This window comes from Triturus cristatus, chromosome 7 (assembly GCF_964204655.1).
Source record: "Triturus cristatus chromosome 7, aTriCri1.1, whole genome shotgun sequence".
Lineage (NCBI taxonomy): Eukaryota > Metazoa > Chordata > Amphibia > Caudata > Salamandridae > Triturus > Triturus cristatus.
Window position 1 is genome coordinate 1,555,075,541 of NC_140590.1, and position 25,877 is coordinate 1,555,101,417.

Genomic DNA, 25,877 nt, shown 5'->3' on the forward strand with positions numbered 1-25,877 from the left:
AGGCTGGGAGCTTCCTGCTTCTGGGAGTCAGGAGGAAGAGAAGAGGACAGAGGAGAGACGGCAGCTGTAACCAGGTAAGTGATTTTTTTTTTCAACCCCCGCCTCGCCACCCCTGTTCCTTAGTAGCCGCCACTGTATCTCAGGGCCATCTCTATGACCAACTAACAATGAAGCTCTTTTCATGGCATTGAGACATCCTTTCTTGTTAAAGTTGAAAGTTGCAAAGACATTGAACTGCAGAAAAGCAGAGCGATGGGCCTGTGTCTCATGCAGGCCTCTGTACCCACTTTTGTCGCTATGCAGAGAGAGATGCTAACCAAAAACCTGCCCCACATGTATTAATGAGGATGGCCACGTGCAGATCATTGGGCGGTGCTATTCTGCACCAGTATCTTTGTGCATCCATCAATGCATAAAATGTGAAGGTCATGCATAGAGCAACGCAGCAATATGAAAGGTGAAAATACGTGTTCATAAATTAAAAAACACAAGCTTGCTCAAAATAAATAAAGAATGAACATGTATTGGAATACAAATGAGATTTAAAACGACTCTTTAACTGTCTTTACATCACTGTATTAAGTGTTTGCTTTCTGTGGCCATTTACATTTTTAAACCAATCAATGATTAGCAACTCGCTTTCATCGAAATGGTCATTCCTTTATTGTACAAACCCCACTCTTTCCTGCTGCCTTCGCCACTAACACTGCCCCGAATGGAACAGGGCACCCACTTTATTGTTTTTGCTTTTTTCAACTTTTTTAAAACCTGTTTTGATTCAAGTCTTTCTACAAAAGAGAGAGCAAGTGTCTATCGCTGTTATGCATGACGAAAGTGGAAACTAAACATAAGAAAAAGGGGGTTCTCTCTTATTTCCGATAAACTGTAGGGAATAATCTCTGACTCTGCAGAAAAGCATGGTTTTCAGCTGTTTATTTTATTTTTATTTATTTATTTTATTTATTTATTATAAGAGTTTTATATAGCGCTGGCTAAACCTGGAGGTATCAGAGCGCTTTACACGAGGATCATTGAGTTACAAGCTACAAATTACATCCATTACAAGAGCATAGTAAAACATACGAAAAAAAACAATGTTACTGTAATTCGTCGGAGGGAGGGGGAGGTGTGAGCACGTGCACATCTGCAAGCTCCTTGGCCTAAGTTTATGGATACGCTTTTAGGGGTAATACCCTAGGCTGCAAAGGTGTTCCTCTCTGATGAGCTTGAGAAAGTGTCATCCCTGAAAATCATGAGTACCCCCCCCTAGTGTGGTGGAATGGCGCTACCCACAGAGAAAATATTGTTCCAGGCTGAAAACAGTGAAAAATCAGTTTTTTTACAAATTTACCACCATTTGTATTTAGGCTATTTGTCCTGGGTTCAATTCAGTGGAGTATCCATATGACACTGTAGATCTCCACTACTACAATTGCAAGAAACTCGCATCAGAAATACTGTGGCCAGAAATACTGATACTGTGCAGTACCATAATTCATGGGTGTTGGACATGTCTCTTCTTAAGGAGAGTTCCCTAAAACCTTTTGTCCTCCTCGCTTTTCACCCAGGTGTGACTGATTCCCTGGTTGTGGCCTTAGTGCCTAGGGCACTTTGCCACTCTAATTGCAGTGTGGAAGTGTGTGTGCCTGTCCTACACACGTTAGGAAGTGGTGCTTACCTCAGGTTTCTAAACAGATCTGCCATTGCAGGCCTGTGTGTGTGCACTTGCACCTATGGTGGTTGTAGACCGGTGTCCAGCCTGCCATTGCAGGCCAGTGTGCAGACTTGCATCTATGATCTTTAAAACTTGTATCCAGCTTGCCAGTGCAGGCCAGTCTGCGCACTTGCACCTATTATCTGTTTGAACATGTGTCCAGCCTGCCATTACAGGCCAGGGTGCGCTTTTGCACCTATGGTGCTTCTAAACATGTGTCTAGCCTGCCATTGTGGGTCTGTATGTGAGCAATTGTGCATCTACTCAGGCTGGCCTGTCTAAATCATTAGCCATCCTGAGAGAACATTTCGCTACCACCAGAGCACCCCAAGGATACGTCTTAAGGGGTGAAGCAAGTGGTAGGTGAAAGGCAGGGCAGGTACAAATGTGTGTTTCCCGCCCAGGTAGTGAAGAATACCCATGTGTGTTTGCACTACTTATGAGGTTCATTCTTCCCATAGACTAACATGGGGAAAGGGTTGAAATTACCTCAGGGTGAAATAGTGGATTGGAGGGGAGCAGCCTCATAATGTTTCCGCTCATTGGATTTGCAGTGAGAAACCTTTTCTATGCTCAATCACTCTTTGTGTGCCTTTGTGCTTGGTTCCAGTCCACACTGGAGGTTGGGGTAGCACATCTGGGAATGCCCCAGTGACGTCTATAAAACACTGGGCATGAAAGTGGAACAACAGGCCTCTGCCAATTGAGGGCCTGGCTGCATAGATTGGAGGAAGAGGTTTTGACACTTGGCCTCTGGAGCCAGATCATGGCCTCGCTAAAGATTAAGATCTGCATTCCACTGCCTCATGGTAGAAAGGACTGAAATTTAGGGAAGACATCTGTAGTTCAAATGAAGACCCTTTAAACCACCCCCAACTTCAAAGGCACACTACAGTCTAACTACTGGTGCCATACATCAGCAGGGCAGAGATACACTTGAGGGGACATGGGACCAGAGAGAATGGAACTGCATGGTGCCCACTGCCAAAGGAATCTGTGTGGCACCCTGAAGTGTGCTCTCCAAGGGTTGTTGGCTTGCTCCATGTTCTTTCGGAGGTCTCAAGGACATCAAAGATGTCCTACCAGGGGACCCACACCATCTACTTGTGGCACGTGGACAGTGGTGCTCTCTTAAGTAACCCTGGGCGTAGTGGGCGTAGCGGAGCTACGCAGAGGGCCACGGAGGGTAAAACAATCTCTGCACACTCCGCGTAGCTCCACTACGCACCACCCACCTCCCACCCGCCCTATTAACTATAGTTATAGAAGCTTAAAAAAACAATATGAAGTATTAAAAACGCCTTACCTGAGCTGCGGCGTCCCCGGGCTGACCTCTTCCTCCATTTCTCACGAGAAATGCGCATGCGCGAGCACTTGCACATGCACAGTTGTCATCAAGAAGTCGCGATGGAGAGGAAGCAGGATCCTAGTAGAAGCTGTGTCTTCAGTCCATGGTACAACAAGCCATATACAACAATATGCTGGAAACAACAGCAATTGGTAGGCTGTAAGGACATACAATTGAAAAATCAATAGTTATGCAACAGATTATAGTGTACAAATGTAGAACCAACGAATCGGGGGGGGGGCAAAGAGGCTAAGATTGTTTCAAAGCAGTGTGTTTATGCAGACATGAAGGTCATGCATTCCGAAGTAGTAGGAATATACTCTATGTCCCAGGTTATGTCCTCTCCAGGTGTCAATATGGCCCCATTCCAACACTCAGTTATAGAAAAATATAGTCACGTGGCAAAGCGAGAAGGTAGGCAGTGGAGGGTGTGATCTGTTCAGTGCAATATCCGTTATACAATTGAAGTCCCCACTGTTATCAGTAATAATGCAGGACCATAGTAATGGGGGGGGTAACAAAACCATAAATGCCTGCTGGTCAACACTGGGGACATATATTTAAAAGGGCAAAGTCCTTCATCTGCAGCTTACCCCACCCTCAGGTCTATAAATCTGCCCTTGGTGTCTGCAGTATTAACTTGAGGGAGCAAGGGTGGGCCAGGCCATATCCACTGAAGCACTCCTCAGGAGAAGGCAGAAAAGGACGTGAAATGGACCCGTCCTCCCCATCTCATCTGTAGTGCTAGTCCCTCTGCCCTGTTCAGGTGTTATTTTTGAAGGAAGGTAACGAGCACTTTCTGTCTCTTATTATAGGCCTGCACTTTATATCTCTTACTTGGGGAATTGAAGCCTCTTACATTCCAGGTGAGTATCTTAATAGTAAAGGGCGTGCTAGCCGTAATCAAACAGAAAGTCAACTGCCCTGAGACCATACCCCCTAAAACTGGTACACGGCGACATACCTGCCAAATTGAAAACAATCTCACAGTGTGAGGAGAGGGCGAGGCTGTGAAAGGAGTGAGGCCTCATGCCGAGAAGTACCTATGAGGCACTTTGGAACCCCACCCCGCCCTCAAGCCCCTTCTTCCAAAAACATTTTAAAAAAACGTGTTGAGGCTGGTGCCGATGTCCTAGGGTGTTGTCACACCCCTTAATGGGCGTCAACAGTTCAAAGCCTCAGAAAACAAGCTGAAAAACCACTGTTTACAGTGGTTTTCAGCTTGTTTTCCCTCCCACCGTGTGATATCGGCTCTTCACCGGGAGATGGGAGCCGATGTTGTGTGTCACACGGTGGCACCTTGTGAATTGGCAGGTATGCAGCAAAGAGTTTCACACATCATTATTAGTCTCCACTGGGAAAGAACAACGGGGCATATCAACAACAACCGGCGATAATTATCGCAAAGCGCACTTAGCGCTTGGATAAGTATCGCCGGCTAGCGTGAATTTTTATCGCTGAGATAGCGTGCTATTAGCAACGCTTATCTCAATAGCGATAAAAATCTACATGCTAACAGGCTAACGTGAGATTATCGCTGGAAACCCAGCGATAATCTCACGTTACCTTGTTGATAGGGACAGGCAAATTTAGCCATGATATCCTCCTTCCATAGGATATCATGGCTAAGTCTGAAAATTAGCAGACATAAAAAAGCAGCGTTAACCGCGGTTAGCGCTGCTTTTTTTGCCTCTAACAAGGTTAGCGACATTCTTGATAATAGGAGAAATGTCGCTTAGCGACATTTCTCCTATTATTTTACTCTGGAACGCCCCCTTTGCATCTCATTAGAGATGCAAGGGGAAGCGTAGAGTAAAAGGGTGCTAACATGCAAATGTGCGTGTTAGCACCCTGTTGTTGATAGGGCGCTAGTTTTATCTCTGCTTTTTTGGCTTTTAAAGCCAAAAAATCAGAGATAAAGCCCTTGTTGATATGCCCCAACATTTCTTATGAAATAAAATTCAACAATAACACCCTAAACAATCCCACTCAGGGCTATTACACAAAAGCTTATATTCCAAACTGTCAAACCGGTACTCTATAAGAGTACCATAGAAGGGGCCGATAGTCGTCCTCATTCAGGTGGTACCCAGGTGTGGAGAGTTGCTGAATCAAATTGTCCCGCACTCATCTCAAGCTCTGGGGAAAACCCAAAGTAACCTCAAAGGATATGAGTCGCTTGAGCTAAACCATACAATTTGGGGAAGAGGGGAGCAACACGGACCACTGACACCAGAATTGTGTGAAAAAGGCCGCTTTATTGAAACAGGTGCACATCACAACACAACCTAGGCCTGTGCCTCACAAAACTAAAAACTTACTATACAATTAACTCACCTATATTAAGCTACCCCGTTCCCTAAAATTCTCCCTCCCCCACAACAACCTAATACAGTAATATTGTACCCGCTCCAGATATGTTTAACTGTAACTGTGCCCTTGAAACTCCCCAACCCTCTACCACAACTATTAACCCCTACTCAAGTAGACGTCTTACTTAATCTTGCACTGCCTGTGACCTCCAGGCGTGAACTCATCTAGCCATTCCCTTTGAGCCTGAGTTGGCGCTGTCAACAAGAATAAACTTTGTTAAACTTCTCTGCCGCAGCCCTATGCACCTGCTCCAAGCGACAGCCCTAGACAACACTCAGAAACCCCCTGCACCCCTGTTCAAATGAAGCTAGCCCAGGAAAGACCTTACCCCTAGACCAGCAGGAAAAACAGGATGGGAGGGCAGTGATTTGTTTTCCCGCTAACTAAGTGCCGGCCACCATGTTACCACAAAATGGTGGCTGGCACTACAAAATGCCAGATTTTATACCACTTGGGCTACATATGTAGCCCAAATATAGCCCCAAAGAACCCAGGGGGCAGACTTCTTTATGGTCAGCTGCCCCCCAAATCCCCTTTTTAACCTGTTAAAAAATGAAAAGCATTTATTAGTTAAAGAGCAAGTGAACATCCACAGGGATCTCACTGTTGGCAGACAGGAGATGGTGGCCTGCTTCATTAGACCAGCTGCAGTCCAAGTGAGTCGAACCATGGGGAGCTCATCTCATCTGCATTACCACTAGTCGGGGGGGCAGTGGAGGCCAGTGATATCCATGCCGGCCGATCCGGTCAATCACTAAGAAACAGGCAACCCCCTCGGGATCCAGCAGAGAGTGTGGTCACCGCTCCTGACCTGTTCCTTCAGCTGTAACAGCAAGGAGGCTGCCATCTTGACCTGGCCATGCTGGCCCGGCTGCACTACCGCAATCCACAGCCAGGTGGCAGTCGACGAGGTTCAGACTTCGCATCAGTGAACAAGTATCAGATGACCCGCGAAGGGGAGCAGGGACTCCCCAGTTGGTGACGGGTTGCGCAAGCAGTGGAATTATAGTTTTTTCCCAGATGGAGAGTTCCAGAAACACGCCCCTCAGTGAATAAGTTTCCTGTAATGATTAGTTATTAGTGTGCCTGGAAATCTATGATTTCCATAGATTTCCATGGCGTACTCATTTAGAGTCTCTGAATCCCAGACAATGTATTAATATAGTCAAATCCTAGGAGTGGGTCATGGATGCATATGTTTATGTCATTTATGTGAATCAGTCCTTCCATTTGTGATTAAAGTCTATTGCTTCAGATCCTGCTAATTGTGTTTTTTATGGGATTGGGTTGAAAGATGAAGGATAAGGAGGTCGCCATACAGGTGTTCAAGGTGACTGACACCAAGGGAGGATGCTTAGTAAACATATTTAACTATTATATGATTACATTTTCCTGATTTATTTCAAGATGGCCTTTTTCTGCATGTTATTTTTAGAGGCCTACACGTATCGCAGGATATTTTAACTCCAAGTAACACAGAGTTTCTCCCTGTGGTCCTGTGACTTTTAATCATTGTGTGAGACTTTGTAATAGGAGTCCTAGACAATTTGCATTGAAAGGGCACCTCACTTTCACTCTCTCCTGTTAGAGAGGTGCTGGGGAGTCTTTTAACTGAAATGAGTGGGATGTAATAGCTCTGACCTGGAATGGTCTGTGGCGAGGGGAGGGAGGGGTGGGCTGGGGATGGAGACAGCAGAATGCAGGAGCAGTGCCATTAAGAAAAGAAACATGTAGTTATCACACTGTAAGGTGAAGGGGCCACGGAAACCTGAAAATTAAGAGCCTGCAGTCTGAAATCTCACCTCTGATGGTTTATCTTGCAGCACAATCCAATGTTCTGAAATGACTAAAGGAAAGTGTTGGCAGAAACAGACTAGCTCAACATGGCGTGGCAGTGCCCACCACCCTCTGATAACTAGACGGCCTCTGCGCCTCAGCTGTGATACACTGAGCCTGACAGTAGAGTGACAAACTCATCACCCAAGGTCACAGTGCTGACAACTCAACAGGTCCTCTGTTAGACATGAGAGCAGAGAGGTTGATGCCAAGCGGAAGACGCGTTGGCAGCCGGATCAGCGGATGTGATAGAAGCAGCTGAAACTGCCGCTGCAGCAAAAACCAAGTGCTGCCATTTGGTTTTGAACGGCATTATAAACCTGGCAAGGAGAGCTAGAACGCTGAAGACACAACTGTATTGATTAGTTCTTAGACTGCCAAGGTGCTTCCGCATGCCGAATCTGGTGTTCATTGGGTGTGGGGTGTCTGAATTTCACTTTCCGTGGGCTTGGACTAGGGACACAGAGACATCCCCTATGGAATTTCCTGGAAGAATTTGATGTCTGTTTGAATGTGGACAATTTTTTTTAATTTTTTTGTTTATTTGTTTTAAAGTTGATCAAGTACCACTTTTCCTCAGGCATCTTTGCACTCCTCATAAGCTTAGATTGAATGTACAAAACATCTGCACTAGTCCACAATGGAAATTACTGGAAGATTGTCCAGGCAGAGGAGCCCATTTGAAATGGTTGAAACAGCTGCAAACATTTTAGAGTCAGAAAGGTGGCCAATTAACCATCTTACTTGGACACATTAGCTTGTGTGAGTCTAGATTGAATGCCCACACATCTGAGTCAGTCCACAATTACATTTACAGGAACACTGTGCAGAAACTGATGGCCCTTTGCATGGGAACAAATGCTACAATTCTTTTGGGGAAGAACATTACCACCTTTGTACAGGCAACTTTACACTTTGCACTCCACATAGCATTATGTTGTACGGCCAAAAATATTTATAAAAGACCAAACTAGAGCTTACAGGGAGTTTGTGCAGAAGGTCGTATCTCTTTAAATTTGCTGTAAAAGTGTCAATCCTCTTGGAGATTGAGGTGAGAACAAGAGCACTTCTCACAACCACCGTTTCCCTTCGAAAGAGCAAAATACTGTTGTGTTCAATGTAAAGGAAAAAGTTAGTATGAGCCATCTCTAAAGCCATCTCTAAAGGGACCAAGGTACATAGACTTGTCTCCAACATCTGGTATTTCTGGGATCGAGTCTAGGTTCCTCTACATCATCTCATGCTGGAGATCTGTCTGTGCAATTCTGATCCACTATATCAAATTTCCAACATATTTCTTCCAGTGATTTAAACTTCGGGGTCAACTCACGGGCCAATGAAAACCTTTTGCAAAACACATTTCATTGGTTGAACTCATGACACAGATGTAAAATGCGCTCAATATGGAAAGGGGAGTTTGTACAGTAGTAATGCGAAGGACAACTTTGCACTTGATATCAGACATAGGAGGGGCGATTTGAGATTAAGATATGAATTTGTAATTTGAAAAGAGGGTTCATTTGCAATAAAATAGGGGAAGTAAACAAGAGGCAGAAGGAGAGTAAGATTGAGAGAAGAGGGGAAAAAGAGAGAGAGAGTGAGAGAGAGAGCGCAATAGAAATCAGGATACACATTAAAAAAAACTCTGAAACTAAATACGTACATTGAGACCAAAATATTGAGAGGCTCATTCATGGTGCCGACTGGCAATAGAGCATATTTCGCCCAAGGGATTTGCTACCAAATGGACAAATACGTTCCCTTCCTTTGAGCCTTCAGAGCGACAGGGAAGGCACCGGAGATTTTATACAGCTCTGTCCCAAATGATAAGTGAATGATGCCTATGCTCTGAATGCACTTTCTACGTTAAATAGTAGGTGGACTTCAGAACAGCAATTTCCTAAAGTCAGGTAGCACTAGTAACAGACGGCAGCCCTATGGCAGGCAGTCGTAGCCATTTTATCAAAATCACTAAAAGGAGGTAAGGAGAAAATCAGTCGCACACATTTTTTAAGTTTTATAATGTGTAGTAGCAAAGAGAGCACAAACACTTTGTTTAAAACTTCCCTCACCCACAACAAGTTGTGGCATGCTACATCATAGGGCTGCGACTGAATGCCTCTGCGCAACCCAATGCTAGAGGTGGAGCAATAGGGAGGGGTAGACAATACGTACAATTAGAAAAAAGAAAAGAAAAGGATCCAAAAAAGGTGCAGACAGACAGTGATATTAAAACTGACTATGAGATATCATAATAATCGTTTTATTATTTGATGCCCTAGTTAGATCTAAAAAGGGTCTTGAAAAACCCCCGGATGGTGGATTAAGTACTCATCACCCCTCCGTTCTGCATAGAGGTCGACATTCTGCCGGGTTCTGATCCTTTAACCGGCATTCGTCAGGACAAAAAGGATCCCTATGCTACTTTTCCAATTAAAAAATCCCCTCTTGTAATCCTACTGTACTAGGTATTACTCCACCTGTAAGTATGGAGATTTTGAAAACACTACTCATCAAATGGTAACAAGTTCATTATGATGAGCGTTAGAACCGGCACCGGAGTAGAGGGCGGCCCCCTGTAGTCACACTTTTGTCAAGGGTGGTTCACCGCCACCTTATTGGTCTCTCTGAGTCTCTCCGAGTGCCGTGAAGTGGACCTCCTTTTGTGCTTTCCATCGTGTTTGAGGAGGATGAGGTAGGGCTGCGTCCTTCTCCCCCTTTGTTTGTGTGTACTGTAGAAGTGGATGTAAAAAGGCTGAGTCCACCCCCTGGGGTTCAAGTTTGCACTCTTGAAGAATGCAAACATAGTTTAGGAACAAGTGCATCAATTCAGTGAGCTGCTTACTAAACCATGCGGGTGTTTGTGTGTATGTGTGTGCACCATGCCATGCCAAGAAAAATAAGCATGGGCCAGTAAAGTAGTGTATTTGAAGCGGCAATTACACTAATAAATGTACACTCACACATGTGTCCAATAATTCCCAATAATTACCATAGCACAGCTTAAGTTTATACCTCGGTGCATAAGGTCTGCTATATTGCATGCCACACTCCCTTGACAGAAGTAAAGAACTGAGCCCATATTCACAAGTCCTATTAAATAAAATTTGATGTCACTGCATGGATGTATCTTCTTGTATTCCTGTTTAATGGTTGGCTGCTGTTGATATTTGAAAGTGGTGGGGCATAATATCTTTCATGAATTTCAATGAGCGAGCAACATGAGTGAGCTAGACTGGATATAAGAGGAGAGTGAGCAAGCGGGTGCACAAAGGTTACTCCATCAGAGAAAATTGTATAAAAATGGGATTAAGTAGTGCATTTTACAGCACTTTTTTCTTTAAAAAAAAAAACACAGCCAGTCTTACTAACTGCGGTCCTCAGGCTATTAAAACCATTTTCTCTTCAGCCCTGAATTGGAAACCCTCCCCTCCCGTACGCATCAACCTCCTCATGCTCATGACTGTAAACTTTGAACATCCTCAACACAACTGGTCTACATGCTCTTGTACTTTTCATTAACCTGAGAGGTGCATTTGTATGTTCCTAGTGCCCCTCAGTCTCCCTGCGCTCCTCAATCTCATTTTAGCCGTATGTAAACTATAAAACAAACTAGAGCACACTCATTGGATGATGTCACCAGTGATGTCCTCAGTGATCTCATCAATGATGTCATTTGAGATGTCATCGGTGACGTCATAAATGATGTCATAGAACATGGCATGAGTGATGTAATATGTGAGGCTATAAGCAGTGCATGGCATGGGCGCAAGTTGTTCATAGCTCTGCTAACTATAACTGGTTTTACTGATTTAATTAATTTAATCAATGAGATTGCAATAGCTTCTGAAGTATGTATTTTGGCACTTGCCATATAGCATAAGTTAAACAATGCCCATAAGAAAAAATGAAACTACTTGAATGATATGATATCAAGATTTATATAAGCACTTGCACTTTGCAATTACCGGCTTTTACTACGGATTGTTGTAAATTAATTAAACCTGCACCTATTTTGTTTTCATTTTGGTTGTCTGAGGGTTTCATTACCACGTTCTCAGTGTTTTTAAGTTTCTCCATCGTTGCAAAAAATGCTTTCTCCTTGTTGGTTTCATGCTTGCTTTTCTTGCAGATGCCAAATTTATATCACGTAAATATTTTAGTAATATTTCAGAGAAGATATCAGTATTATCTTTGAGATTTTGTGGGACATACCTAGGTTTTCGGCGAAAAGGAGTGGCCCACTTCAGCCTCGATGTCTATTATGGCCATTTCTTTTTTTTTTTTTTTCTTTTTTTTTTTTGAAACCGTTTATTACAGAATCCAAAAGATATACAAAGATGGGCCTACAACCTTCAGGCCGGCCGCTAGCAAACAGTAAGAGCATATAATACAATCAGTAAACACACGCTGCGGTGTGAGAGAGGTCACAGGAGTTGAAAGAAGCGTTGGCAGCCACACCGTCCGGACCCCCACATGACGGTTTCATTTTTATATAAGAAACAAAAAACAAATCCACAAGGCAGCCAATAGTCAAAGCAGCAGCATGAGCTCCCCTGGGGAGGACCCTACCGATCCACAGGAATAGCGGGGGGGGGGGATAGGTCGGGACGGAGACAAAGTGAACTCAATGCCCAGAACCAGGGAGACAAGCAGACTAAGGAGAAGGGGCCAGTGACAGATCAGGCGTCAGCGGCGGGGTACAAATTCCGCCACGGTAGGTGTTCCAGGGGCCCCACACTTTCACCCACTTCCCAGGCTTACCTCTTGCAACATACACTACCTTTTCCCGAAACATACACCAATCCATGTTGTCCTTCCACGCCGAGACCGTGGGCAACCTCTGGGAACCCCACAATTGTGCAATATCACGCTTGGCCACCATATATCCCAGAGTCACCCACCACGTCTGCGGCACTGAATAGTCGGTCGGCTCCCACACATTTAGCAGACATCTCCTCGCCTTGGGAAGCAGCGTCACATGCGTGACCGCCTGCAACACCGCATGCACACCACGCCAGAATCGCGCCACCTCCGGGCATTCCCACAAAATATGGAGGAAGGTCCCTGAAGAACCACACCCACGCTTACACAACCCGTCCACGGCATAGCCCATACGCATCAGACCCGGCCCCGTAACATAGACCCTATGGAGTATCTTGAGCTGGACGAAGCGAAGGCGAGCCGGCATGGCCACCTCTTTCGGGGATGCCACCGCAGACACCCAGTCCTCGTCATCCAGCTCCAATCCATCAGCCCCCCACGCCTCACGAAGGCTAGTCAGCAGTCCCGAGCGATCATTGATGAGCTTTTTGTAAATTAATGAAATCGTGCCGTCCGGTACATGCCCATCCAGCACTCTATCTTCCAGAGGGGAGTACTCCGGGATGGAGGCAACATCCGGGAATACGGAGCACAGCGCGTGACGGACCTGTATATATCGAAAGTACTCCCTGTCCTGCAACTGGAATTCCGTCTGCAGCACCTCGAACGTTTTGAATCCCCCCCTCGTCCAGAGATCGCCCACCTTGCTGATGCCTATCATGTCCCACTTCTCAAAGCCCTTCGAGGTCCACAGGGAGCCCAGCCGCTCAGATGCATACAGTGGCGTCGCCCGGGTCAACCGATCCTTCCACCCCATCGCCAAGTTTGCCGCGTGCCACACCCGTACCGCGACCCGCGTAGGGCCCGTCAGACGTGCGTCGAGCGACCTAGAATAAAGCGCCCGACTATAGTCGCCACCCGGCAGTAACAGTTTATCCATTTCAAAGGCCGGGTTAAGAGCGGGCCCATAAAGGCCGTGGTTTATCGCAGCCAGCTGGGAGGCCCAGTAATACCGTTTGATGTCTGGGAGGGCGACCCCCCCGTCGTACCACGGGAGCGTCAGCTTCGCAAGGGCGATACGCGGCCTACCCTCCCAGAACAGGCATCGCTGCAGACTCTCCACCTCGCGAAAGTAGCGCGCCGGGACAACGTCCATCGTGTTCTGTAAAGCGTATAGGAAACGTGGCAGCGACATCATCTTAAACAATGCCGCACGGCCGAGTGGTGAGAGCGGCAAGCGCCTCCAACGTGCCACGTCATCCTTCAGGCGCTGGAGGGGGGGGAGCAAGTTCTGTTGATATCGGGCCTCAGCGTCCAGGGTAATGAAGATACCCAGGTACTTAAATCCCTGCGGAGCGATCTGGATAGGACAACCCCGCGGAAGGATAGGAGCCTCCCCGGAAAGGACATACACACAAGATTTAGCCCAGTTGATGACTAAGCCGGAATTGCGGCCAAATGAGTGCAAAACATCAACTAGTACAATCAGTGATTTACGCGGGGAAGCAAGGTATAAAAGAATATCGTCAGTGTAAAGAGATACGCGATCCTCATACTCAGGGGTCCATCGGAGACCACGGATAGAAGGGTGCCACCGCAGCCACTCCGCCAGGGGCTCCTAGGCAAGCGCGAAGAGGAGCGGTGATAACGGGCAGCCCTGCCGCGTGCCCCTGCCCAGCTCAAACGGAGCCGACACTCTACCATTCACCGCCACCTGCGCCAGCGGTCCGGAGTACAACAATTTCACCCAACCAATGAATCCCGGGCCAAAACCAAACTTCGCCAGTGTCGCCCAAATATATGGCCACTCAAGCGTGTCGAACGCCATAGTGGCGTCCAGGGATGCCAAAATGGCCGGCTCTCGTATGAACGGGACCCGCGCGAGCACCCCATGCAAACGCCGCAGGTTGAGCGCGGTGTTGCGATGAGGGATAAAGCCGGACTGATCCTGGTGAATCAGGTCGCACACCACGCCAACCAGCCGATTAGCCAGCACCTTGGCGAGGATTTTGGGTTCCGCATTCAGCAGCGAAATGGGCCTGTAGGACGTGACCCGATCCCGCGGCCTCCCCTCCTTATGAATAACCACGATAGTGGCCAGACGCTGGTCCAGCGGGAGGGAACCCGCCGAGCGGGCCGCGAGGAACATAGCACGGAGATGCGGCGCCAGCGTATCCGGTCGTAGTTTATACAATTCGATGGGAAGGCCATTAGGACCCATGGCCTTGCCGGAGGCGACTGAGCGTATGGCGAGGGCAATCTCCTCAGATGTTGGGGTCGCGTCCAACAACACTTTATCCTCCTCCGAAAGGGAAGGCAGCGCAATGTCTTTAAGTAAGGCATGGGAGTCCTCTTCCGAGCGGGAAGATACCGGGGAGTACACCCCACGGAAATATTCTGCAAAGCAATCAACAATTTCTCCTGGGTCAGTGACACACACACCATCCAATTTCTCAATCGACGGGACAACTCGACTCGCTCTCTCCTTTTTATCCAGCCACGCAATCAGTTTACCAGCCTTATCACCCACATCATACAGTTTCCCCTGTTGCTCTCTACTGAGGCCCCTGGCTGCCTCCGTGACGAGGGCCCTGTAGTCCGCCTGCTTGAGTCGGAGAGCATGCAATTTGTCCTCCGTCACCCCACACTCCAAATCACCCTCCAACTCAGTTATCTCAGTTTCAACACGGGTCACCTCCTCCCGCTCGCGCCTCCGGGAATGGGAAATAAGGGATAGGGCCTCCCCCCGGAGTACCGTCTTAAACGCCTCCCACAGAGAGACCGCAGACGACACAGACCCCACATTGTCTTCAAAATATCGCTTAAGGGATTTAACCAAATCTGTGCGAATTGTGGGGTCACGCAGGTACCAGGGATTAATCGGGACCACCCTCCCCTCCCCCCTCGGGACAATGTCGAAGTGCAACAGGAGCGGGGAGTGATCTGAAATACCCCGCGCCAAATGTCGTACCTCCCCAACCCTCCCAGCCTGTGCCGCTGGCATTAAGACATAATCAAGCCTCGAAAGACTGCCATGAGCCCCGGAATGAAAGGTGTTCTGTATCTGCGTAGGGTGTTTCAACCGCCAACAATCCACCAGCCCCAAGGTGTCCAAGAGGCCGGACAACCATGCTTGGGCACGGGGGAGATCCCTAGGGGGGTGACGATCCTCAGTCCCGGAAACCACAGCGTTAAAATCCCCCCCAACCACTAGAATCCCCTCCGGAAGGCCAAGGAGGAGGCGCCCCAGATCCGCAAAAGTAGTCATTTGCAACCCTGGCGGAACATAAACAGAGACGAAAACAATCACTCTACCCTCCAATCTACCCACCAGAACCGTGTACCGTCCCCTGTCATCATGGAGCACCTCATCAACTTCCAACGGGAGCGAGGTCTTAGCCATAATGCCCACACCCCTCGAACCAGACGTGAAGCCCGAGTGGGCCATAAGGCGATAGCCCCGTCTGTTCATGGCACGAAAGGAGTTTCCAATGAGGTGTGTTTCCTGCAGAAAGACTATATCAGGTGAAATTCGTTTTAGGAACTGCAGGACCACCCCCCGTTTTATCCTGTCCCCCAGTCCGTTAACATTCCAGGACAAAAGACTCAGTCCCCTACCCCCCATCATAGCCGAATTCGATCAATCGCCCCCCAGAGAGCACTTTAGGAATAGCACAACAATACTTTTGCCTTGTGGTACAAATAAACAATACCCAACCCCAACCCAACAGCCCCAACAAAACTCCCCCCTCCCTGCACCCCTGCATGAGCCCAGACAGCCCCCCCAACTTGCAGTGTGCCTGTCGCCCCTATGTAATTTAAACTACTAAGACCCCCTAGAGGAGGAAGGAGAACCCCCTCGAGACCCCGCACAACCTCCAATGGAGGGGAGACAAGACACAACAGACAAAAGACCCTAAGCTTGGCCGAAAGTGGCATCATCCGGAGTGAGCCCCCGTGTCAGTACCTCAGACCCGGTCCGGTGGGCACTCTCCTCCCGCTGCCCCCCCCCATCATCCCGACCATGACCCCCAGACAAAGTGTCCAGCCAGTCCCCGGCCGTTTCAGGACGGTCAAAAAAGTGAGTGCGACCATCCACCTCCACCCGCAGCCTGGCCGAGAAGAGCATGGCGTATTTTAAGTTCATGCCTCGAAGCTGCCGCTTGACGCCCAGGAAACTCAGTCTCTGCTTCTGGACCGCCTGGGTGAAATCGGGATAAAAGTTCACCTCCATGTTCTCCAGCTTAATCGGCCCTTGCAGTCTGGAAGCTTGCAAAATCGCATCCCTGTCCCGAAAGTTGAAAATACGGGCAATAAGAGGCCGCAGAGGGGCTCCGACCTTCGGTCTGCCTCCGGGAACTCTATGGGCCCTCTCCACAGCAAAGAATTTACTCAGTCCTCGAGGCTGGAGATGGGTAGTGATCAGGTCCTCCACAAAGAGATCCGCCGCCGACTCCTCCCGTCCCTCGGGTACTCCGATGATACGGATATTATTCCTCCGGGCCCGGCTCTCGGAGTCCTCCAGGCGCCGATCCATGAGCGCACTTGCCTGACGGAGCCGGTGCACCTCCGTTTGAAGGGCCGCCACCTCAGTCGTGAGACCCGACGCGGTGTGGGCCAAAGAGTCGACCCGGTCATTAGTCTTAGAGAGATCGGCTCTCACAAGGTTGACATCAATGAGGACCGCATCGAGTTTGTGTGCCAAAGTGTCGAATTGCTGGCCCACTGAGGCCTTCATCTCAGCAATGGCGCCCATGACGTCTTGCAAAGTCAGATCCGTAGGCAAATCCGGGGCATCCGGGGGGCACTCGGAGGACTTGTGCGATCCGCCGGGAGACCCCTTCGGGAGGGTGTAGCGGTCCATGATGTTGGCCTGATGTGCGGTGCCACGCCGGGTCGACTTGGCCTTCAACCGATCCCCATCCTGCTTCGTTGCCATCGTCGCGTGCCACGCACTCGCACCAGCCACGCAGTGGAGAGCAAGCAATCAAGGCCGAGAGCCCCGGGGGCCACCCCAGGACGGCAGAGCGGGTCACCGCAGGCAGGCAGGCAGGGTCTCCCAGCGAGGCCACCCCAACACAAAGAAGCGCCGTGATCCCACTTGCGATAATGGCAAGGGGACTCAAAAGCGAAAGTGAAAGTGTGGGGTACGCGACTCGCCAGGCCCAGCCCGCCGTTGTTGTTCACTTCGCCACTGGGTCGCCCCCAAACTCGAATCCGGGGTCAGGAGAGAAGTAGGCCGCAAACTTCAGTCGGTGCTCACTCCGGCACCCGGGGTCCGATTCGAGAACGGAAAACGGGTACCACCTCGGCTCAGGCTCACCGACACAGTCCCCTCAACCGATGCAGGATGAAGACAGGATAAACGTAGGAGGTTGCGGAGGTCCTCGGGAGCCTCGCACCTACGCGGCCATCTTGGTTGCGCGCTAGGCTCCTCCCCCCATTATGGCCATTTCTTGATTACAATGAGCATCCCGCAGTTCCTAAATAGGGGTTGGATAGCTTCCCCTTCTAAATCTAGGAGGTCCTCTAATAATTCAATGTCAGATTCCAGCGAATTGGATGAATTGTCTTTATCAGGTGGTTGTTGATCACTGTGGGTCCCCGTGTGAGGTCATCTCCTTTAATTTATGCATATATTTTGAAAAAGAGACAAAGGTTAAAGTTACACTGTCATTAGGAATTGAAATGATATCCCCCAGTATGATACAAAAAAACTTAGAAATTCCCTAAAAAATCGTTAAGGAGTTAGGTCAAAATGTCAGTTAAAAAATACCATTTTAAACTAAGATAACCACTGAAATTGACCAGTTATAGCAATCTCAAACAAATATAAATTATCCAGTAAAGTAATTATAACTCATGCCCCACCATGTAGTGTTGTGATCGATGATGTCATTTGAAGTGTTACAGTGATGTTCTCAATGATGTCCTAGAACACGTCATGAGTGATGTAATATGTGAGGTAATTAGAAGTGCACATATACCAAAGTAATCCCAAAGGAAATGTGCACTCAATCAGGGCATCTTGACAACATTTTTGTAAAAAATATTCCAGCAAAGCATTTCGGCTCATAGGACCTTGTTCATGTATATCTAATATTTTAAATATTTTTGGACGATACTACTTCATAAATGTTTAGTGCCCAGGGTCCATGAATTGGAAATCAGGGATCTGGTAGATTTATTACAGCACTTATTCACTACACCATCATTTATTGGGGTGCATTCATTCTAACCAATGTGGCATCAATATATATGCTCATACTTCACCGGGCGGACCATAAATTATGTTTCCCCTAGAAGTATTTCCGCAGTATTCTATTTGTCAGAGTTTCACTGAGGCGACAGGTTTGTACAGCTGCTTTGTCTTTATTTGTTGAGCTTTTTTATTACAAGGTGAAGATTAATGTTTGAATCAGGTCTGAGAAACCGAGGTAGACTGTTAATTTACATTTATAATAATACTGACTGGCGCAACGGCTTGTATTTATTATCGAACAGTTAGGAGCTGTAGATGAAAAGGCAAATCCGATGATTGCACTCTGCAGAGTGAAGGAGCCATTGGGCTGTTTTCAGGCACAAAACATGATTTATTCTCCTTAGTGAATTCCATCCATCTCGTTGTGTTCCTTCTCTTTCTTTTTTCGGCTTGGCATCCATTTTCTTTATTCCAAATTGGCCTTTCTCTCTCTCCTTTTCTCCTATGCCTCTTTCTTTTGTCCCCTTGCTCTCTTTCTGCAGATCTGCAGTATCCCTGCTTTCTTTATTATTCTCTAATTTCATCATGATCCCAACACGTGTCACTAAATATCTCTCTTGTTTCTCCTTTCCCACCTCTCATTTTAGTGGTGTTCTCTCTTTTCTCTCCTCCCTACACCTCTTTTCTTTGCTTTCCGTTTCCATACGCGAGTGTCCCCGTCTCCTTCTTCGCTACCCTGTCTTCATTATCAAATTTTTATTAAAGTCCCTTACTGCTTTTCCGTCCATTCATCCAATTCTCACACTTTATGTGACAGTGCTCTCTGTTTCTCTTTTCTGTTTTTCACTAACCTCCTTTTGTTCGTTTCTACTGTTGTTTCTTATCTCTCTTTCCTGTGTCTATGTATTCTTTTTTCACCATGCCTTTCCTCCCGTTCACTGTCTTTGTTTCAATGTCTTTTTGCTCCCCATTCCCCCTTCTTTAAATTACTCTACTCTGGTGTTAATCATAACTCGTTTATTTCTCTCTTTCATCCTTTTTTCAATGCTTCCTTGCCTTTCTGTCTTTTTCTTTTGCATTGACTTTTTGAACTGCTAACTTTTTTTTATCCTCCTTCTCTACCCTTTTTCCTGCCTCTTATATTTGTATTTTTTATTGAGCCCCTCTTTCCCTCTGATCCTTTTTTCTTTTCTTTCTCCAATGACTTTTCTACTCTGCTCTCACCTCTAGTATCCAGTAACCCACAATTTTGTTCTTTTACCATTTTTTCTTTTTGCTTAGTTTGTTTCTAACTACTCTTCAATCTGTAGTGTGTCCCTCTTTTTGTCCTCTTTCTTGCTGCAGTCACTCTTTTTTCTCTTTTTTCTTCATCCTTTATTGTATTTCTTCGTTTTTGCTCTGTTTCCTATCAACAATCCTCAACTTCTACTAATCCAGCTCCTTTTTCATTTTCTCTCCATTGTTTTCTATTATCTCTCTCTTATTTTCGCTACCACCTATAATCTATCTTTTTAAATAAATCTATCACTTAGGTTACTTGTGCTAATTGAGTAGGTCTAAGTAGACCTGGACGGAGTTTGCTTTTACCACATTTCGACCATTAACTATTCAAAAGATATATCAAAATATTAGTTCTAGGATAGGGGCATGTTTTGTGCTTTAAGAAGCAATTTGGGGCACTGTTCAAACTGCTGAATATCCTTACCTTTGAAGCCCATGAAGGCATCCTTTGAGAAATAAGCAGATCTTGAGCAATTTAAATCAAAGTTAATTAAAGTTGTATGAAAGCAGAGTTACCTGCTGGACGTGGTCAAAATGCTATAGTTCTATTGGGGTACGGGAGTGTCTTCATAAGTCAGGGCTTGTGTCTCAGAGCAGTATAAGCTATGAAGACTGGCATATCAGGTTCTGCTATTTCTAGTTCAGATATTCCAGACACTTACAATACCCCTAGCACTCCCAAAGAGTTAGATGAACTCAATTTTTTAAAAAGACATGTATTTGGGAACACTGGTTCCGTCAAGAAATTAAAATGGGACAATGCTGCCACGACATGTGGGAGTGTTGGTATTACTAATACAAGCTGTCGGGGCCAGCCAAGATTCACAGATCTTTTCTTTTGATGGTGGTGGGGCTTTTGACTGGCAACATACCCAAACAGTTTTCTATTCCTGGCCCATATTGTCCAAGTTTCAACAAGTAGAGCTTGTTATTTATGTTCAAGGATTAAGGATCCTGAGACAATGGGCCAGTCAATTGCTGGATATCTTGGCAGCTCAACAGGTTCAGGCAGACCCTTGGTGCCTTGGAAGACCTCTTCTGACACCCATGCCTGATGCAGGGTGGAGCCTGTGCTTCTACTGCATGGACAGAAGCTGGGACTTTTGTGAGGATGGTACAATGTGAATTAACTATACAAAGATGGTGACTCGGTGGTGCAGGGTTACATATTCAATAGTTGCGCTCACTGATGCTAGATGCACCTCACCTCCACTTTGTAACCAAACCGGGAACTTTCCAATAACTCAAAAGGAGATGAAGGCGGTTTAGAGTGGTTCATCTGCTCTACTTGAATAAAGGTCTTCTCTAGGAGCTTTTACTCTAGTCAAATGGTAGGAAGTCAGAATCATCAGGACCACAAGTCAATTCTTAATCTTATTCCAAGCTTTGGGTACAGGCATCACCAACAGTCCATTCAGTTCAAGTTTGGGTACAGCTCTCGGGGGCAACAGGGAGCAACGACTGTCCATTCAAGTCAAGTTCAGGTGTAGCTCTTTACATTTCAGCATTCATGTCCAGCTTATATCATCAGATTGTGGTAGCTGGGCCTGGAGGCAACTACCAATCACATCCAATATAGGGTGTAAACATTTTATGCTAGCCAATCAGGGTGATCACATCTTTGCTGCCTGTCTTTCGGCCAGGAGACGTCAGATGTATATTTCAGAGTCACGGTCAAGATATCATGAATCAGGTTATTTTGTGTGCGGCAGATACATGTTTACATTACTCTCACCACTCTGTTCTGGCTGGCATTGGTAAACGTTATAACATGGGAAGATGTTACCAGATATTACGCAGGTATGCTGCTTGGGCAAAAAGGTTTAAGGACTTCATCCAGAGAGGTCCCTGATGTTCTGCAGGCAAGCACCCATCCACCATCCTGTCACACACACAGTTTTGATTTACAGTGCAGTCAATAACATAGCTACATAGTCCCCATCAATTTACATAGTAGAGGAACATGTGTTTTTACAGCAGTTGCTGGGCTTTGCTTGATTGGTGATGGAACATGGTGTGAAAAAAGTTTAGAAACACAATCATGAAATACATGTAAGCTTAAGATATATTTGCTTCAGCACCCCATCCAGAGGACATTTGGAACTGTCATCTCAAGAATCACTGGTACAATTTACATTATAACATTTTAGCCACAAAAACCAACCAATACACAATGATCGGGTATAAAGAAGACACCACACTTCTCCCATCACTGCAGAGCAATAACTATCAAAGAGGGAACAAGGGAAACTGAAAAGGTCACCATAGTAAAAAATAAAGAATAGGAAATATTTCAAAATCAATGCAAAGAATCAGTGTAACAAAAAATCTTGAAGATAATTTGGTTTCTGTTGCACTCCGGCTAGATGGTGTACCACCCTACTTTACAAACCCACCACAAGCACTGTAGAGCTTCACACTCTTCACCAGCCACTTCTTTTCTCCCCACCACACAATTATCGCACAGCCACCCCCACACGGCTCGTGTTTCAAATACATCAATTTTCTGACTTTATGGTATTTCTGAAAACTTTTCCAAGTTTCATAGTCTTTTTTGACTTTGACCAATCCGCGTAAAACTTTTACAAGTTTCATAGTCTTTTTCAACTTTGACCAATCCGCATAAAACTTTTACAAGTTTCATAGTCTTTTTCAACTTTGACCAATCCGCATACCAGACAGGTGGGTTTATCTTAAACTCATCTCCCGCCTCAACGTTCCCATTTACAACACTATTCCTGTAGCCAAATGTTTCCTTCCTCCTCAATTGCTTGTTGTTTTCAAGTTCTCTCTATGCACCGGAAGAATTGTCCCTCAAACCTTTATCCCATTGCATACATCCTCGACATAAGGTTGTATATGGCATATGTCAGGGCCTAATCAAAGCTTTAGCTGTTCCCAATTTAAAGATGCTGAATCAGACCGACCAATGAACACTTTCTATTGACCACAAGGTAAATATAAAGATCAGATATTTTTCAATCATTACCCCTGGAGATGAAGAACTTATCCCTCATCAAGGATGATAGGCACACAAAGTGCATCCCACTATTACCAACACAAGACCGTCCTGCCATTCCCTCTGCCATCCTACCTCTGCTTCTCGTTCGTGGTGGCCAATCTGTAGGCTGTAAGTGGGCAAGCAACTGAAGACTTCTCAAGGAGAGTCAATGTTTAGAAGTGACCTCCTGCCCACACTTATGCATTTCAAGTTGCAATAAGGCGCAGGCTTGTGCAAGCCAGGCATCCACTGCACACTATGAAGCTCTTCGCATGCGAGGACTGTGCCAGCAGCGTTTCTTAGTGACCACATCTTACTGTCTCTCCCCTCTGAGGGGTGACAGATAAGTAGTGTGGAGCACTTCTAGGTTGCATCGGGATCCTACACCACTATCATGAGTCTGACACAGAGTAACGTTGACTGGTGGAGAAGAGCCCCTTTCATCACCGGGGAGGTGTAAGGGAGGCGCAAGAAGGAGAAATGCATTTATTTCACCTCGTTTTTAATTTTTCTATGTGTGCTGCATTCTGGAGTACACATAAAAAGAGGAAAACACCTTTCATGATTGTTTTTGTGCAGGAAGGTGTCCCTTCCTGCACAAAAGCTATCACCTCTACAATGCAGACACTCTTGCAACATGACGCAAGGGTGCCTGCATTGGCGCATGGCAACCCATTGTGCGCCAGTACAAGAGAAAAGGACAGGAATGCGCTGTATCCTGTAGATACGGTGCATTCCTGCTCTTTTCTTTTGACACATGGCAGCACAGCAGGAAGACTTGCTGCGCTGCCATACTTCAAAATATTGTAAATGAGGCCTTCAGTCACTTAAAAACAAACACACAGCTGTACACTTCGTGAACACACAACTTCTTCAGAGCACTCTTGTTCTTTGTTCATTCGCCAGGTACACAAGGGGCTCCTAATCAAAGCTCCAGGGCCCTACACTGATATATTTTGCAAATTAGGCCCCAGTACATCTGGCTCAATCTTCTGCTCCCTCTGGAATCTATTTACTGAGATTTAATGCTGTGTTTGCATCACAAAAGTGATAAAAAATTACGCTAAATCTTTTTTTACTAATTTACTTTCCAGTGCTAAACTTGTGTAGCGCTGGAAAACATTCAAAAGTAGAGCATAGCGCTTCTTTGCATTACTTAGCAACAAGGGAGCGTACCATGGGTGGTGCATGGGTGTTCCCATACAACCAGCATAGGTTTCTCAATATATTAATTAATCAGGGTTCTTATAGAGTGCGACTATTCACCCGTGAGGGTCTCAAGGTGCTGGGGGAGGGGGTTCTGCAGGTTAGTGAAAGAGCCAGGTCTTGAGGATGTCCCTGACTTGAGGCAGTGACAGTGATTGCCTGAGGTGCAGAGGTAAGGAGTTCCAGGTTTTCACAGAGAGGTAAGAGAAGGATCTTCTTCCAGCTGAGGTCTTGTGGATCCTTGGTATAGTGGCCAAGGCCAAATGGGCAGAGTGGAGATGTCTGGTCGGTGTGTAGAAGGATAGGTGGTGGTTGAGGTATTCAGGTCCAGTGTTGTGGAGGGCTTTGTAGGCATGTTTGAGGAGCTTGAATGTGATTCTTTTGTTGATCCAGAGCCAGTGGAGGTCTCTCAGGTGACTGGAAATGTGGCTTTGACAGAGGATGTCCGTGATAAGTCTGGTGGAGTCTTTCTGGTTGCGCTGCAATTTCTTTTGGAGTTTTTGGTTCGTGCCGGCATAGAGCGCATTGCCACAGTTGAGCCTGCTGCTGGGTGATCATTTTCCTGGACTCAGTGGGGATCCATTTGAAGATCTTTCTGAGCAGGTGGAGTGTGTGAAAGCAAGAACACGACACTGCGTTGATTTGGCAGTTTATAGCGAGTGAGGAGTTGAGGATGATGCCGAGGTTGCATGCATGGTTTGTGGGTACACGGGGGGGGGGTTCCAAGAGCTGCTGGCCACCAGGAGTCATCCCAAGCAGAGGGAGTGGAGCCCAGGATGAGACCTTCGGTTATGTCGGAGTTGAGTTTGATGCAGGTTTCCTTCATCCAGGCAGCTATTGCCTTCATCCTGTCATGGACATTGCTCTTAGCAGCTCTAGATTCATAAGTGAGGGAAATAATCAGATGTGTGTCGTCGGCATAGGAGAAGATGTTGAGTATGTGGTTTCTGACGATGACTACAAGTGGGCCCATGTAGATGTTGAAGAAGGTGGGGCTCAGGGAGGAGCCCTGGGAGACTCCACAACTGATCTCTGTAGTAGAGGGGTGGAAGTCTAACTCTCTGGGTTTGGCCAGTGAGGAAGGAGTGGATCCACTCTAGCACTTTGCCGTGGATGCTGGTGTCATGGAGACTTGTGCAGAGGGTGTGGTTTGTTTCGATGAATTCTGTGAGTTGGGTGTTGATGGCCTTCTCGATGCCTTTTGCTGGGAGGGGGAGCAAAGAGATGGGTCTGTAGTTCTTGAGGTCCATCGTATCGGCAGAGGGTTTCCTCAGCAGGGGGTTGAACTCTGCGTGTTTCCAGTCTTCAGGGAAGGTGGCAGATTTGATGGAGCAGTTGATGGTGCTGCAGACTTAGGGGTGATGACGGCACATGCTCGGTTGAAAATGTGATGGGGGCAGGGGTCCTAAGGATGTCATCAGTGGTGAGGTTTGTCCAGTTCAGCAGTGTTGGCTGACATCTGGAACATTCAGATGCGGTGGTCGTGGTTGGGCCCTGGATTACGGAGCTGTTGTAGATATCTAAGATCTTGTGGTGGCAAAAGGTGGCAGCATTGTCTCAGAGATCTTGGGATGGAGGATCCGTGCAGGGTTTGGCAAATTGTTTGATCACAGTGAAGAGTTCTTTGCTGTTGTGGATGCTGGCATTGATGTGTTACTGTATGGCAATTTTCTTGGTGGTTCTGATAAGGTGGCAGTGTGCGATGACAGAAAATCCTATTTACTTGAAAAAGTAGACCGGTTTATCATGAGAATTTAGCGCCCATTTTAAATACCACTATGAAAGAGAAATGTTTTCATTTCTCTTTCCTTTTTCGACTTTGTATGTGTACTGCACTGTATCTTACACATACAAATTTTGTATGTGTACTGCACTGTATCTTACACATACAAAGTGGGAAAAGGTTTAAAGTCAGTCTGAGCATAACATTATATACTGGAAGGCTATCCTTCCAGTACAAAACCTATGCTAGATGCATGCAGACATCCTTGCACTGTGGTGCAAAGGTGTGTGTGTGTGGCACACAGCAGCAAATGTCAGTGCTGGTGCCAGGAACAGGGGAGGAGAGTGCCATATTTCTGTAAATATGGCG

General features: G+C 46.6%; 1 protein-coding gene across 1 annotated transcript in view; it reads left to right on the plus strand.

Annotated features, from left to right (window-relative positions):
- Positions 1-25,877, plus strand: part of CDH22 (cadherin 22) — a 1,590,820-nt gene that overhangs the window by 926,522 nt on the left and 638,421 nt on the right. The gene's annotated exons all lie outside the window — the stretch shown is intronic.